Below are 15435 nucleotides of genomic sequence, written 5' to 3' on the forward strand. Positions count from 1 at the left end.
GATTTAGGTTAACTACATACATTTCATCTTGCATTTAAATTTTAGTATTTCATTTATTTAAAACATTGTTTCTCAAACCTCAGCATGCATAAGAATCATCTAAAGACATGTAGAAACAGATTATTGGGCCTCACCCTCAGGATTTAACAAGTTTCTAAATGATGTTGATCCTGGTGGTTTGGGAACAATATGCTACAAATGCCTGATTAAATATTGTGTTGTTTTCTGGCTTGACCTATTACCCAATTCCAGTATGATAATATTATCTGGAGTTATTTGAGATATTCCATTCATTTTTTCCAATTTTCTTTTTATTTATTTATTTTTTGTTCTATACAGCTATGATTAGTGTTCTACAGTTTTATGCCAAACAAATATGAAACGATTTATTTTCTTTTACCATTGTCGTTTTTCTCATTGTTAAGAGGAGAGGGAGATGTTTTACCTAGTTTTATCTTTATATAAAAGGTAAAATAGAAATATCATTTATTGTTAAATATTTCTGTACTGAACATAAAGCAAACACAGTTTATTCTGTTTTGAGAATATCCTCCTCTTCGTTATTAGGAAGAGAAATGTTTTTTACGTAGTTATATATTTTTTAAAATATAATTAAAATGTTTATTCAGTAAGTTGTGTGATACTACACATTGCTCTCTAATTTCATGGCCTTTAATATCTTCTGCATATGTCTGCTTTTTCTTTTTTTTTTTGTTTTCTATTTTCTTTTTATCTTACTTCTCTCTGTGTACAGTAATGCCCAATTACCTGGTTGTCAGATGCATAAAGACTTCAGTGATTTGAAATATACACAACTTAAACATAAGGTAGAAATTGCTTCTAAAAAGCCAAAGTTGCTGTCATAAAAAATTAATGCACTTGCCTTCAAAAAGAAGTTATTATCTATTTTCTTAAAGTCAGGAGAGAAGGAGAAGCAACAAATTGAAGATTAACCTTAGATACTGTTCTGCTGGTAGTGTTTTGAAATGACAATTCACAAAAAAGACAGAAAGGTTAGTTTATAGATCTTATGTTTCAGAGCAATCTGGGGCTCTTCTTTAGCAGTAGACTACCTCTCTTGAATCCAGAAAACTTTGTGCCACACAACTCTATTTAAGAACAGAAGTTGGGAACCTTGGTGCATGCCTCTAATCCCAGTGACTTGGCCGGCCTGAAGCAGGAGGATGGAAATTTCAAGGCCAGCCCAGACACTTAAATAAGACCCTGTCTCAAAATAAAAAGGATGAGTATGTAGCTCAGTGATAAAGAACCCTTGGGTTCTACTCCCTAGTACTGAGGGGTAAAAAAGGGAAAAGAGAAAGAGTATTGTATTATAGAAATATGCAGGATATTTTCACTTTTAAAATATTGACTTGGGACTAGGGATATATATTTCAGTGGTAGAGGGCATGGTTAGGCACAATTCCCTGTCTTCAGTTCCGGAACCAAAAATAGCATGTTGTCTTAATTCTTTGAACAACACACTTTAATTCATTTGCATTTGTCCTTCGATGCCATGTAAATGATGTATTTCTGTATTTTAACTACATTTATTATGATGATTCATTTTAGTTCTTCTTTCTGTTGACTCATTTTCACTATCCCTTTGGTTGCTTATATCTGCTAATTTTGTATATTTTCATTATGGCTTTTCTTCTGTTTAAGTTGAGTAGCTTCCTTCGAGTTCTTTGTTGTCTCTTTTCCCATTATTTACTTGTGTTCATGATAGCTCTTAAAATTGCTTTATGAATGCCTTTTTGTTTTCACCCAAACTCTTAAAAATTTCATCATGTAGATTATTTGCATTTGAAATTGTTTTTCAAAATCAAATATTGAAAAGTGGAAGTTATCAACATTGTTTATACTGATTTTTTAAAACTTAGAACCTATTTTTCAGTCATTCTCTAAATTTGTTTCAAAATAGTACTTTAATTCCCATATGTCTATATTAATCATCATATCTTCTGAAGCTCAGTTGAATAAAATGTGTGAGACATATCAATCACCTTTCTTTCAACAAAGCACAGAGGGCTTGCTGAGAACTTAATTCTAGGTTGGACAATAATTATCCATATTGTCAAGGATTTTTTGTTCTCATCTTTGTCCTCTTTTTTTGTGGTATGTATTGAGGCATGGATTAAAAGATAATCATTTTTATTCACTTTGCAGGACAAATCTTAGGGACTAGATAAAATGGGCAGGAACATTTAATCCTCTGCTTCAAAGACTATGTGCATTGACAGTTACAAGGCAGTTATGGCCAGATATGATTATCGGCTTTGGAATAAAATGCTCCTTGACATTGCTTATATCTTAGCTGAGAAGAGAGAGAATCAGGTTAGTTATTTTGTAGGGTACAGATGTGATGAGTTCCATAGCTTCATAAGTTACTAGAGTGATCTTATCAGTAGTACTTTTAATCTGTTTTCCAAATATCCCACTTTCTTATTATGAATTAACTAATGTGTCCCTATTATCAGTGTTTATGCATTGAGTTAAACTCTATACTACATTTTTGTTAAAAGTTTTCAACATTCTGTAGTTCTTCAGGTCTGTTATCCCAGTTTATAAGTATTCTAAGTTTTCATTGGAGGTAAACTCTTTTTGGAGTACTTTTATTATTAAATTGAAACAGGCTGATAACAGTTACATTTTATTTCCTACTTTCCTTATTTTTCTTTTCTATTAATTGAAAATTTAAAGTATAGTGTTTTATTTGCTTGACCCGTTAAATAAAGAAGGCTCACATTGCAGTACAGTTTTTATTAACTCTTAATCCTCAGAACTAAGTACCCTTATAATAGCTCTCAGTTGGACATATTAGAACAGTTTGTGGATTTAACTTATCTAAGAAACATTTTCTTACACTAATTCTGGTGGATTTATAGTCTGAGACTGGGAACATTTTCCCCCAATTTGATGAAGTTTTTATACTTTAGGAGAAAGTTGTTTTTTTTTTTTTTAAACATGATCATGAATAAATAGGACTTTCTTTGATTTAGCACTTTGTTTGGAATTATGAAAATAATGGTTTCTTCCAAGAATCTTTTTCAGAATTATAGTTATCTCATTTTTAAGCAACTGCTTTTAAACTGTATGCCAATACTTCAGAACTTGTTCACTTCAAATTTTTGTTAGATGGCAGTTTTCAGAATGAGCAACATTGGTTTAACTTTATTTTTCATTATTTTCTCACCTATGTAATTTTCTAATGATGTTGCAGATAGTATTAATCTAATACTGGCTGGCTACCTCTCACTTTTAAGGTGAAGATGCTTATTTGAACAAAGGAGAATAAAGAATTAAGTATCTGTATTAATAATGAAGTAATTGATTCTGTTTTAATTTTTTCCAAATTGAGTTTGGGAAAAATTTTAAAATGTGGTCAAGATCATTATATAAGGGCAGTCTTGATAAATGGTTTCAAGATAAATTTCAAGATAAAACTCTTGAAGGATTAAATATTTCTTTATACTTTATTGTTTGACACTATTATGTTAACTTGTGGTTGATTTTATATTTGCATATGGTTTATTATTTATTAACATTTCTTAGCATCTCTAAACTTTTTCTGTGAAGAAAGACATTATGTATGTGAAATTGCTTTATTTATTAATAGTAGGGTGAAAATCATTTTGCTTTAGAATATTGACATTTCTTTTCTTTGGCTTTTAGTTGCTGAAACCATATATTAGTGATTGATAGAATGGGTTTTGGAGACAAACTTTCTGGATTCCCATTTCTCTGTGCCTTTTACTAGTTGGATAATCTTAACCTACCTGGTCTCATTTTCTTCAAATGCAAAGTGGGAAAGATAATGACAGTTACTTCTTTCTAAAAGAGATTAAGAGAGTTTGGAATGGTGTCTGGAATTTAGTAAGTTGCTGCTCTTACTCTATAATGACAAGAGGGCTAATAGTATTTGTCTGTGTTCATACAGAATGTTTGAATACCTACTTATAGTAATAATAGACATGGCTAATGGGGAAATCAGGGAAAAAAGACAAGTTAGTGAATTTAGAAAAATTGCTGTTAAGGAATATTAATATGATGCATTTTCATTTTACTTACCTATTGATTCTCAGAACCCATATTCTATTTATTAAATTCACTAAGTATTTTATAATTCTTAAACAGACAGATTATTTCTGTTTTTTATGGTTAGGATTTGAAAAGTTTAGTACAATCTGTCATCATCAAAAAAAAGAGACCATAGAGTATAAATAATTTCTCTTTTAATTTTTGTCTTTATATTTAAATTTTCCTACTCATTTTTAAGTGTTTCTTAAAAAGTACAAGTTTTCATTGCCTTGTACTTTTATCCCTTCTGTTATTTTACTTTATCATTCATCTTTCTCACCCATGCTACAGGTATAAAACTTTAATTCAAGTTTCTAGTATTTGTTAATCATTACCTTGTAGTATTTTGGGGTTAATATACAGTTGGCCAAAACCACAAATACCTCCACATCATATAATTATATCTGTAAAAGAAAAGTATGACTTTAAAATTTTAATATCTTTTTTGAGTCTAGAGTAATTTAAAATTTTTTCTTTTTGTTGGTTTTTACATTCCTTTTGTTTTTTTTAACAGTTCTGAAAATCGGCTTTATTTTAGAAACCAGTTTCTTAAAATAAACCTTGTTTTTAAAAATCACTTTACAAACATTTTGTATCTTGTATTTATTAACTTAGTGACTTTGGACAAGCAGCTTAACATCTGTGCTTCATCTGTATGGTATCAATACCAGTGATCCTTTCTCAGTACTGGCATGTAGTTAAAACAACGTGAAGAATCAGAACTCTTACAAACTTAAAATTATGGTCAAAATTAAGTTAAATAGAATCAAGGAAATAAAATAAGTGTTAAATTTATTTAACAAGAATTTTAATGTGCTTTTAATTTTTTTAAATCATAACCTTATTTGCTACAATTGTACTGTCCCTCAATTTATATAAATTTTCTGTTTTTCCTGTTGTTTGGATCCTTTATCTTTTAGATCCCCTATTATATTTTTTCCCCTTAATTTAGTCTCCTTTTCTGGTATAGGATATTATCTGATACATTTATGAATAAAAGGATATCAGGGAAGTAAATATTTGAGATTTTGCATGTTTACAAAATATGGATTTGGCCTCTTATTTAATAGTTGACTGCAATTTAGATTTAAATATTACAAATTATTTTCTTCAGAATTTGTCTCTATCTTCCAGTATTGCTCCTGAGAAGTTCTTCGCTATTAAGATTTCAAGGGCTAGGATTGTGGCTAAGTGAGAGAATGCTTGCCTAGCATGTGTGAGGCACTAGGTTCGGTTCTCAGCACCACATATAAATAAATAAGATAAAGGTTCATCAACAACTTTACAAATAAATAATTAATTAAAATATTTCAAGCCTCTCTCCTTCCCTCCCTCCCTCCATTCCTCCCTTCCTTCCTTCCTCCCTTCCTTCCTCCCTTCCTTCCCTCCCTCCCTCCCTCCCTCCCTATTGAACTCGGTGGGGGGGGCACTTAACCACTAAGCCACATCCTTAACCCTTTTAATTTTTTTATTTTGAGACAGCATCTCACTAAGTTGCTGAGGCTGGACTCAAACTTGGAATCCTCCTGTCTCAGTCTTCCAGTCACTGGGATAACAGTCTTGAGCTGCTCTGCCAAGTAATGACCCTGTTTCTTGTCTTTAGAAACTTTTACATTTTGCTACTTGTTCCTAGTATTCTGAAATTTTACGGTGCTATACTCTGGTGTATGTTTTTTCCAGATTGGTGGGTATCATTGTGGGGTTGTCTAGTGGTAAACTAATGTTTTCATTATAGGTCCTCAGATGTTGGCTTTGGTAATTTTTTTTTCTCCTGTAAAAGATCAGCTTCTTTGCAGAAGCATGTATAATGGCTGTCTTGACATTTTGGAGTTGGGTAGGGTGAGGAAGTGCTTGACATTCTGCACATCACATATAATTGTTAATGTGAATCACATATGTGTGTGTGTGTATGTATGCATATGTATTATGTATATATATGATGATTCCAAATCTCTGGTTTATTTTCCTCAAGAAATAAATGTCTGGACTTCCAAAATAAGTATGTGGTAGAAAAATTGCCAGGCTGCCTAGGTTTGGTGAAGACATGGGAATTTAATTGCATATTTTACAGACTATATCACTTTCCATCTTCTGTGGAACAGATGCAGTCTGTTTCTGCATTTTACAGAGCAAAATGGCTTTTTGTTTCACAGATAATAGCTGTCATGATTTTTCGACCTCTTTCTCCTTGCTATTCATATATTTGTGATTTGAGACTGCAGGTATTTTCTGGATTCTTTGAAGATGAAAAATCTTTTCTCCTTCCTATTTTGCTTCAAATTTAAAGGGATAAAGGGATTAGTTAAATCTTTTTTTTAAATAGTTTTTTAGTTGTAGATGGATAGGATACTTTTATTTGCTTGCTTATTTCTTTGTTTTTTTTTGTTTGTTTTTATGTGGGTGCATCCCAGTGCCTCATGGATGCTAGGCAAGTGCTCTACCCTGAGCCACAACCCCAGTCCCAATTAGTTAAATCTTTATCATTTGAAAATGATGAAGTTTATCATAGCCCCCTTTTAACCTAAGCTTTTTATAGTAAGGCTTATGCAAAATTAAGTATTATCAACCCTCTCTTAATAATCTAATGTGTCCCATTATCAAACATTTTTAGACACTAGATATAGTAACATGTGCCTATAGTCCCCTCCCCACTTTGGAAGATCACTTGAACCTATGAGTTTTAGACCAGCCAGGGCAGTGTAGTGTTTTTTTTCTGTTTTCCTACTCATCTACTGTTTTTCTTCTGTTTGGTCCTGAAATACTTTTACACAGTATTTTTTAAAAATTTTTATTTGTTTTAATTAGTTATACATGATAGTAGAATGCATTTATGCACTTTGATATCTATAGATGGGATATAATTTTTTCATTTTTCTGAGTGTTCATGTTATAGAATCATATTGATCATGCAGTCACATACATACATAAAGTAATAATGACTGTTTCATTCCATTATCTTTCCTATCCCTAAATCCCCTTTCCTCCCCTTTTTTCGATTCCCTCTACCTAGTCTAAGGTAACATTCTTCTTTTATTGTGAATTAGCATCTTTATATTAGAGAAAACATTTGGCCTGTGGTTTTTTCGGATTGGCTTATTTCACTTAGCATGATTTTCTCCAACTCCATCTATTTACTAGCAAATGTCATAATTTCATTCTTCTTTAAAGCTGAGTAATATCCCATTGGGTATATATATACCCCTTTTTTAATCCATTCATCTATTGAAGGACACCTAGGTTGGTTCCATAGTTTAGCTATTGAGAATTGAGCTTCTTTATACATAGAGTGGCTGCATTACTATAATATGTTGATTTTAAGTCCTTTGGGTATAAACGGAGGAGTGGGATAGCTGGGTCAAATGGTGGCTCCTTTCCAAGTTTTCTGAGGAATCTCCATATCACTTTCCATAGTGGTTGCACCAATTTGCAGTTCCATCCCAGTATTTTTATTATTTTTCACACAATATCTATCTCTTTTTTCCTTTCATTATTTATTATAATCACATCCTTCTTTATACCCTCAATTTCTTGCCTCTGTCTCCCTTCGTCATACTCCCTAGAAAACCCTGTATCAACATATGCACCACACTTGCATCAGAGTACCTGAAAGTGACTGGGGAGGAAACCTAACTCTAATGGCTGGATTTTCTGTTAATCTGTCAATGGAACCTTTTTAATGCTGCCTAGTAAACCCTATGATATTTCATTCTAGAGTTATTTGCACTTCCTTACAAGGTTATGCCTTACCTCAAAACTATAAAACCTCCTGTCTTGTCTTCACAGTTAGTTGATTATCTTGTTCTTTAATGGAAACAATCAGAAGAGGATTATTCAAGGATTAAACCTACCTGTCTGGCTACAATAGTTGTAATATCTATACGTTCTGTCTTTTCTCTTACTACAATGCCCTCTAAGGCCAGTCCTTATATTTGTACAATGAATCTAATCCCCGTTCACTTTAGAACATTGTTTTTCAGATTGTTCTCTCTCTCTTTTCTGACTTCAATTTGTCCCCTGGGATTAGATAAGTCTTATCATTATGCTAACATGCTGTAATGGCTCCCATCTTTTAGCAGATCTCTTTAATAAATGGGGATTGAACCTAGAGGCACTACTGAGTTCTTTTTCAATCCCCAGTTGTTCTTATTTTTTTTATTTTTAGACAGGGTCTCACCAAGTTGCGGAGGATCTTGCTAAATTGCTGTAACTGGCTTCAAACTTGAATTCCTCCTGCCTCAGGCTCCTGAGTCCTTTAAATTACAGATATTCACTACCATTCCTAGCTAATCCGTGTCTAGATAGAGACAGCAAGAGATTTAAGGTGATAAAGCTGTAGAAATAATGCAAGTATACTGGTTATTTCAAACATCTATTGCATAATGAGAGAAAGGATAGATAATAACCAGGATTTTAAAACAGTTGGAAATGTTCATTCCAAATAAAATAGCCAGTTTTTCAATTTACGTTTTTTACTGTCTTTTCTCCCCCCACCAGCTACAAGAAAACCAGGACGAAATCGAAAATATGATGAACTCTATTTTTAAGGGCATATTTGTTCATAGATACTGGTAAGGGATTTTTAAAGTCATTTAGAAAGTCTTTACCTTAGATAATTATTGCTTATTTGTAACAGACTAACTGTAAAGCCATAACTTTTGTTTTCTGGAAAACAACTGTGGCTGTAAATGCTATGTAAATGACATGTGGAGAATATGCACTTATTACTGCCACATTCTTCCAAACTCAGACTGTCTACTCTTGGAGGCAGCCTATGGACTTGGCATTTGTACTAATAGAATATTTATGTGATTATTAAATTAATGTAGCCTTAATAAGATATGTTTTTCACATTTGAAAAAAATTAAATACTTTACTTCTTGATCTGTGTTACTTACTGTCTTGTTTAATGATCAAATTAATGACTAATCTTTTTTAAACATGTCTGTTAAGAAGAAAAAGGACAAGAATAAGAAAGGAATTGTTAGTGAAATATTTTTTGTCATACTACATTACGAATGAGTTTATTTTGTCTTTCTGTGAAGTCATAAAACTTTGAAAATACTACACTATAAAAGCATATTTGACATAAATTAATAGATTGTATGTGTACCTATATTTCTGTTACTTAGATGCAGTATATGTATAGGTAGATACACTCCAATAGAAGCACTGTTTTCAGATGGATTTGAAACTGTAGTTGATAAATTCATATAAAGCAGTAGTTTAACATAAGAAATTTTGTGTGTAGGTGTGTGTTTATATATAACTTTGAGATTTTAGCAGAATTTAAACATTTTAACTCAAAAGTATACAAATATCTTTTGAAACAGGACCAAGGCCTTAGTTTTAGTATGGATTCTCTGGTTAGATCTTTATATCCTCTTTTTTGCATAAACCTTGCATATAATCCAATACTGACCCATTTATTTGAAACAACAAAAAAAGAGCTTACATGTATGTGGCATGCAGTCATGTAGTCTTTTGTTCTTTGTGAATGTATAATTGAGGTAAAACTGCACATTTAATTGTATAATTGAATGAGTTTTGACATATTATGTACCTGAAAAGCCACAAGATAAATAATAAGTCCATCAACCTTAGAAGATTTTTCTTGGCACTTTGTAGTTCCTCCCTACCTACTTTCTCAGCACTTTACCCTTGCATCATCCTGTTCTGCTATTTGATTCATGGTTCTCTTTTAGACTTTTGCAGCAATAGAATTATGCAATATATATTTCTCATTAGTCTGGCTTTTTTGTCTAAAAAAATTAGTCTTTCACCATTAAATGTATTGTTTACTGTAAGGTTTTCATAGATGCCATCTATTAGACTGACAAAGTTTGTTTCTGTTCTTCAGAAAGTTTTAATTCAGAATGTACATTGGATTTTATGAGTTGCTTTTCTGCATCTGGAGATCATTGTGTAATATTCTTTTTGAACATTGTTAATGTGATGAACTGAGTTGTTTGACTTTCATATGTTTACATTTATTCATGGGTCAAAACCCACAGTCATGTTGTAGTTTTTTCTTTTTATTTTTTAATATTATTGAATGTGATTTGCTAGAATTTGCTCAAGAAGTTTTGCATCTTCAAAATATATTAATCTCTCTTTATTTTAATGGATGTATCTGACTACTTTAGGTATAAAGATAACAACACTGAACTTGTAGATTGGTTTGCATTCTGAGCTATTTGTCCTTACCCCCATGCTGCCTTCTTTGAGTAGCATTTGAGTAAGATTTTTTTTTTAATGAAGTAACTTTTTTTTCTATAGCTTTATTTTATTCATTTATTTTTTATGTGATGTTAAGGATAGAACCCAGGGCCTCACATGTGCTAGGCAAATACTCTACCACTGAACCACAGCCACAGCCCTTGAGTAATATTTTTAAATTAGGTAATATAGTATTTCTACTTTGTTCTTCCTTTTCAAAGTTGTTTTGAGTATTATAGGTCCTTTGCAGAATACAAATTTGGGGATAAACTTGTCCTATTTTACACAATAGCTTCTGAAGTTTTCATATGAATTGTAATGAATCAATTCTTTTCTAATCGTTTTCATATTTTATCTTGTAACTGCGATTTTATTATTTTGTGTTAGATTGTTCCCTGCTATTACACAAAAATACAGTTTTTAAAATTTGTACAAAGTAATTTTATCCTAGCAGTTTTGGTCAGGGTGTGGTGAGTTTTGTTTTATTCTGTTTTTTTTTTTTTTTTAGGTTGTTTAGAACTTTTCTACATGTGAGATATGGTCATTTTTGAATAAAGAGAGTTTTACTTTTTGCTCCTGTTATCTCTTCATTCTTTTCTTTAAAAGTATCTTTACTTCTAATTGATGCATCGTAATTATACAAACTTATGGAGTATAATCTGACACTTAATACATGTGCACAAATGTAGATAATGTCAGGGTAATTAGCTTCTCTGTCACTTAAGGCATTTATTATTTCTTTGTGGTAGGAATATTTGAAATTTTCTCTACTACCTATTTTGAAATATTTTCAGTTAATTGTTGTGAACTATAGTTAGGCTGTTGTGTTGTAAAACATTAGGAGTTATTTTTCCTGTCCAGCTGTACCCTTCTACCTGTTAATAATTCACTCTCTGTCTTCTTTTCCCCATGTCCTACTCAGGCTCTGGTAACCACCATTTTCTTCTCCAGTTCTTTGAGATCCAACTTTTGTTCTATATATGTCGAAGAACATATTCTTTCTGAGCCTGACTTGCTTCACTTAACATAATGTCTTCTACTTCATCTCTCGTCTCACAATGGACAAGCTTTCATCCTTTTGATGACTGAATAATATTTCATTGTATCTACATATCACATTTTCATTATCTATTCTTTTGTCAGTAGGTGCCTAGGTTGATCCTTTATTGGCCATTTTTGTACTGTCTTTGTGAAAAAGTCTGTGTCTTTCAGTCTTTTGAAAACTGGATTGTTTTTGTCTTGAGTTTTTGATTAACTGGTATATTCTAAATATTAGTCCCTTGTCAGATACATGGCTTGCAGATATTTTCTCTATTCTGTCAGTTATGTCTTCATTATTTTGATGGGTTTCAGTATCATGAAGAAGTTTTAGTTTATGATAATCCAATTTATCACATTTTGTTTCCTGTGTTTGTGAATTGATAGCAAAAAATATCTTTTCCCAGACCAATGTACTGAAACATTTCTCTATATTTTCATCTAGTAGTTGTATAGATACGGGTCTTACATTTAATTTTTTTATCATTTTTTTGTAGGTTTTTTTTTTATATGGTGAAAGATGGGGATCTAGTTTTCATCTTGTGGATATCCAGTATATATCCAGTTTTTCTGGAACAGTTCAAGGAAGAAACTTTCCATTCCTCAGTGTACACTATGGGTACCTTATCCCAAACTGTCCTCTGTTATTTGTGGATTTATCTCTAGGAACTCAATTCTTTTGTATTCTATGTTAACACCATGTTGTTTTGGTTACTATATCTTTGTGGTATCTTTTGAAGTCAGGTATTATAATACCTTCAGCTTTTTTTGCTCAGGACTGCTTTGGCTATTTGGCACCTTTTGTGATTGCATAAAACTTTTAGTTATGTTCTGAGAAAACATATTTGCTTTGTTAGGAATAATATTGAATTTGTAGATTGATTTGAGTACTGTGGATATTTTAATAATAAAGATTTTTTTACTCCATGAACAGGAAGTGTCTTTCTATTTACTTTTGTCCTCTTCAATTTATTTCATCAGCATTTTGTTATGTTTGTTGTAGAGATTAGTCATTTGTTTAAACTTATTCCTAGGTATTTTATTTTTACTTCTTTTAACTTAAGTTTGTAGGTATCGCAAATGGGACTATTTTATTGATTAGTTTTTTAGCAATTTTGTTTTTGGCATATTTAAATAAAAAAGCTACTGATTTTTGCTAATTGTTATATCCTACAACCTTAATGAAATGTATTCTTTTTAACAGTTCAGAAGAATCTTCAGTTTTTTCTATATGTCAAATCATGTCCTCTATAAACAAAAATAATTTACTTTCTTCTTTCCTATTTGGGTGCCCTTTATTTCTTTCTCTTGCTTTATTCCTCTGCCTAAGATTTCCAATATTGTGTTGAATGAGAACAGTGACAATAGACATCATTATCTTTTCCTTCATCTTAGAGGTAATGATGTCAGCTTTTACCTATTCAGAGTATTGGTTACAATTTTGTCACATGTGGGCTTCATTATCTCAAAGTACATTTCTTCTTCATCTAATTTTTTGAGAGTTTTTATCACAAAGGGACATTGAATTTTATTGAATATAGTTTTTCTATCCACTGACATAATTAGATGATTTTGTCCTTTCTTCTATTAATGTATTACTGTGCTAAGTTTATTATTTTGAACCTCCTTGTATCCCTGGGATAAATTTAATTTGATCATGGCACAGGATCTTTTTAATGTACTTTTGTGTTTGATTTGCTAACATAGTTTTGAGAATTATTGCATATTTGTTCATCAGGGATATTGATCTGTAATGATCTGGGTTTTGGGGGGAGAGCAGGGGGGGCAGGGATCAGAGAGAGAACTCGCAGCAGTTGATCACAGAGCCACATCCCCAGCCCTATTTCGTATTTTATTTAGACACAGGGTCTCACTGAGTTGCTTAATGCCTCAGCCTCCTGGGCCACTCGGATTACAGATATACACCACCGCGCCTGGCTATAGTCTGTTTTTGCTATTATTTGTTTTTGCCTGGTTTATTTATCAGGGTAATGCTATCTTAACAGAGTAAGTTTTCAGGGGTTTCCTCCTTTTCATTTCTTTAAAGTATTTAGAGGAGAACCGGCATTATTCCTTCTTTAAATATTTGGCAGAATTCAGGCATGAAGCCATCTCATCCTAGGTATTTCTTCTTTGGTAAATTTTTGTATTACTGGTTATTGATCACTTCTGATTTTTGTCATTGTGATTCAACTTTGTTAGGTCATATGTATCCAGAAATTTATACTTTTCTTCTAGGTTTTTCAATTTATTCCTGTATAGTTATACATCATAATCCTTAATGATTCTTTGCATTTTTATTTCCTGATGTTATTTACTTGGGTCTTCTGTTTCTTTTTTGTTGTTCCTATTGTTGTTTAGTTAGTCTATATAGTAAAGATTAGTCAGTTTTGTTTATCTTTTAAAAAATCCCTTTTTTATTAATCTTTTGTATTTTTTAAGGCTCTATTTTATTTATTTTTGCTCAATCTTTGTTATTTTTTCCTTCTACTAACTTGGGGTTTGGTTAATTCTTTTCTAGTTCTTTAATTTACATACTTAATTTGTTTTTGTGAAATCTTATTTTTCTAATGTAAGTACTTGCTACTATAAAAATTACCTATTTGTTCTGCTTTTACCATATTGTCATAAGTTTTAGAACATTATTTTTATATGTTTGCAAGAAATTTTTAAATTTCCCTATTGGTTAATGAAGAGAATATTTTCTAATATGCATGTATTTCTATAGTCAATGTCTAAAATTCTTACTGTTTTTCTAGTTATATTTCATTGTTTTCAGAGGAAGATACATGCTTTGGCTTCATTTTTTTCAAATTTGCTGAGACTTATTTTGTGACCTAACATGCCTGTCCTGTGCTCATCATTCAGTATTGCATTATTCAGTCTCCATGTATTTATATAGTTTCTGTAGTTTTCTTGGCCAATGAATTTATTTTGTTATGATCTGATATGATGCAAAGAATTATTTTAGTTTTTGAAAAATGTTTTCAAAGACTTGTTTTGTGGCCTAAAATAGGGTTTACCTTGGAGAACATTTCATGAGCATCTGAAAAGATAGCATATTCAGCTGTTGTTGGATGAAATATTCTGTAGATGTCCCTAAGTCCATTTGATCTATAGTAGGTTTTATTTGTGTAGTGTCTTTATGATGTATCTATTGGAGAATTATATTGAAGTTACCATGATTGTTGTATTGGAATTTATCTGAGTCTTACTGTCAAATATTGTTTATTTTGTCTCATTCAGTGCATAGGTATTTGGGGGATAATATTTTCAATCTTTATTTTTTCTTGTTGGACTTTTTTCTCTACCAGTGATCTTTTTAGCCACTTTTTTTTTTTTTGGATTAAAATTTACTTCTTTCTGATGTGAGAGTTACCACCCCTGCTTCTTTCAGGCTCCATCTGCATTAAATATAATTTTCCATCTTTTCATTTTCAGTCTGTGAATGACTAATATACTCTTCTAATGAGATTTATTCCTTTCCGAGATCTCCTTATTAAAACTTCTATCATCTTCTGTGTGTAGAATTTTCTATTTTTCTATAGTATTTGCTTAGTGGTCATGATTTCCTTTTGTTTATTCTTATCACATAAATTTTTTATTTCTTCTTAGGTTCTGTCACATAATTACTGGAAATAGCAATCTAGGTTTATAATTACATTCTTTCAGGGCTTGAAACAATTTGTTCCAAGCCTTCCTGGCCTTTAGAGTTTTTGCTGAGAGATTTGCTGTCATTGTGACTGGTTTTCCTTTATACATGACCTTGGCATTTCTGTCTTGTAGCATTTAAAAATTCTTTTCTTAGTCTGTATTTTTGGTATATCAGTGTCATGTATCTCTCTTGTTCTATGAGCCTTGTTAGGTCTTTTAATGTCCCATATTTCTTAGATACTCTGCTCATGTAAAGTATTCTCATTAATATTTTCTCTTCAAGGCCTAAAACTTTGTTTTCTACATCACCTAATCTATTAGTAAGAATTTCAAATGACTTTTTTATTTGATTGAGATTTTTATTTCCAAGATTTCTGTTTGGTGCTTTTTATGAATCTGTATCTTTAAATTCAAATGCTCTTTTATAGCCTACCTTTCTTCCTTTAG

General features: G+C 31.4%; 1 protein-coding gene across 19 annotated transcripts in view; it reads left to right on the forward strand.

Annotated features, from left to right (window-relative positions):
* LOC101960083 (endothelin-converting enzyme 1-like) overlaps nucleotides 1–15435 on the forward strand; it is a 121271-nt gene that overhangs the window by 57502 nt on the left and 48334 nt on the right. For 2 of the 19 annotated variants that reach the window (XM_078035908.1, XM_078035907.1), the window contains exons 3-4: nucleotides 5563–5657; nucleotides 8575–8648. The exons of 15 other annotated variants lie outside the window; for them this stretch is intronic. The gene's annotated coding sequence lies outside the window, so the exon portion shown is untranslated. The remainder of the gene's footprint in view (nucleotides 1–5562; nucleotides 5658–8574; nucleotides 8649–15435) is intronic. 2 more of the 19 variants (XM_078035905.1, XM_078035906.1) reach the window with 1 other exon arrangement.

The sequence above is a fragment of the Ictidomys tridecemlineatus genome, unplaced genomic scaffold (assembly GCF_052094955.1).
Source record: "Ictidomys tridecemlineatus isolate mIctTri1 unplaced genomic scaffold, mIctTri1.hap1 Scaffold_130, whole genome shotgun sequence".
NCBI classification, from domain to species: Eukaryota; Metazoa; Chordata; class Mammalia; order Rodentia; family Sciuridae; genus Ictidomys; species Ictidomys tridecemlineatus.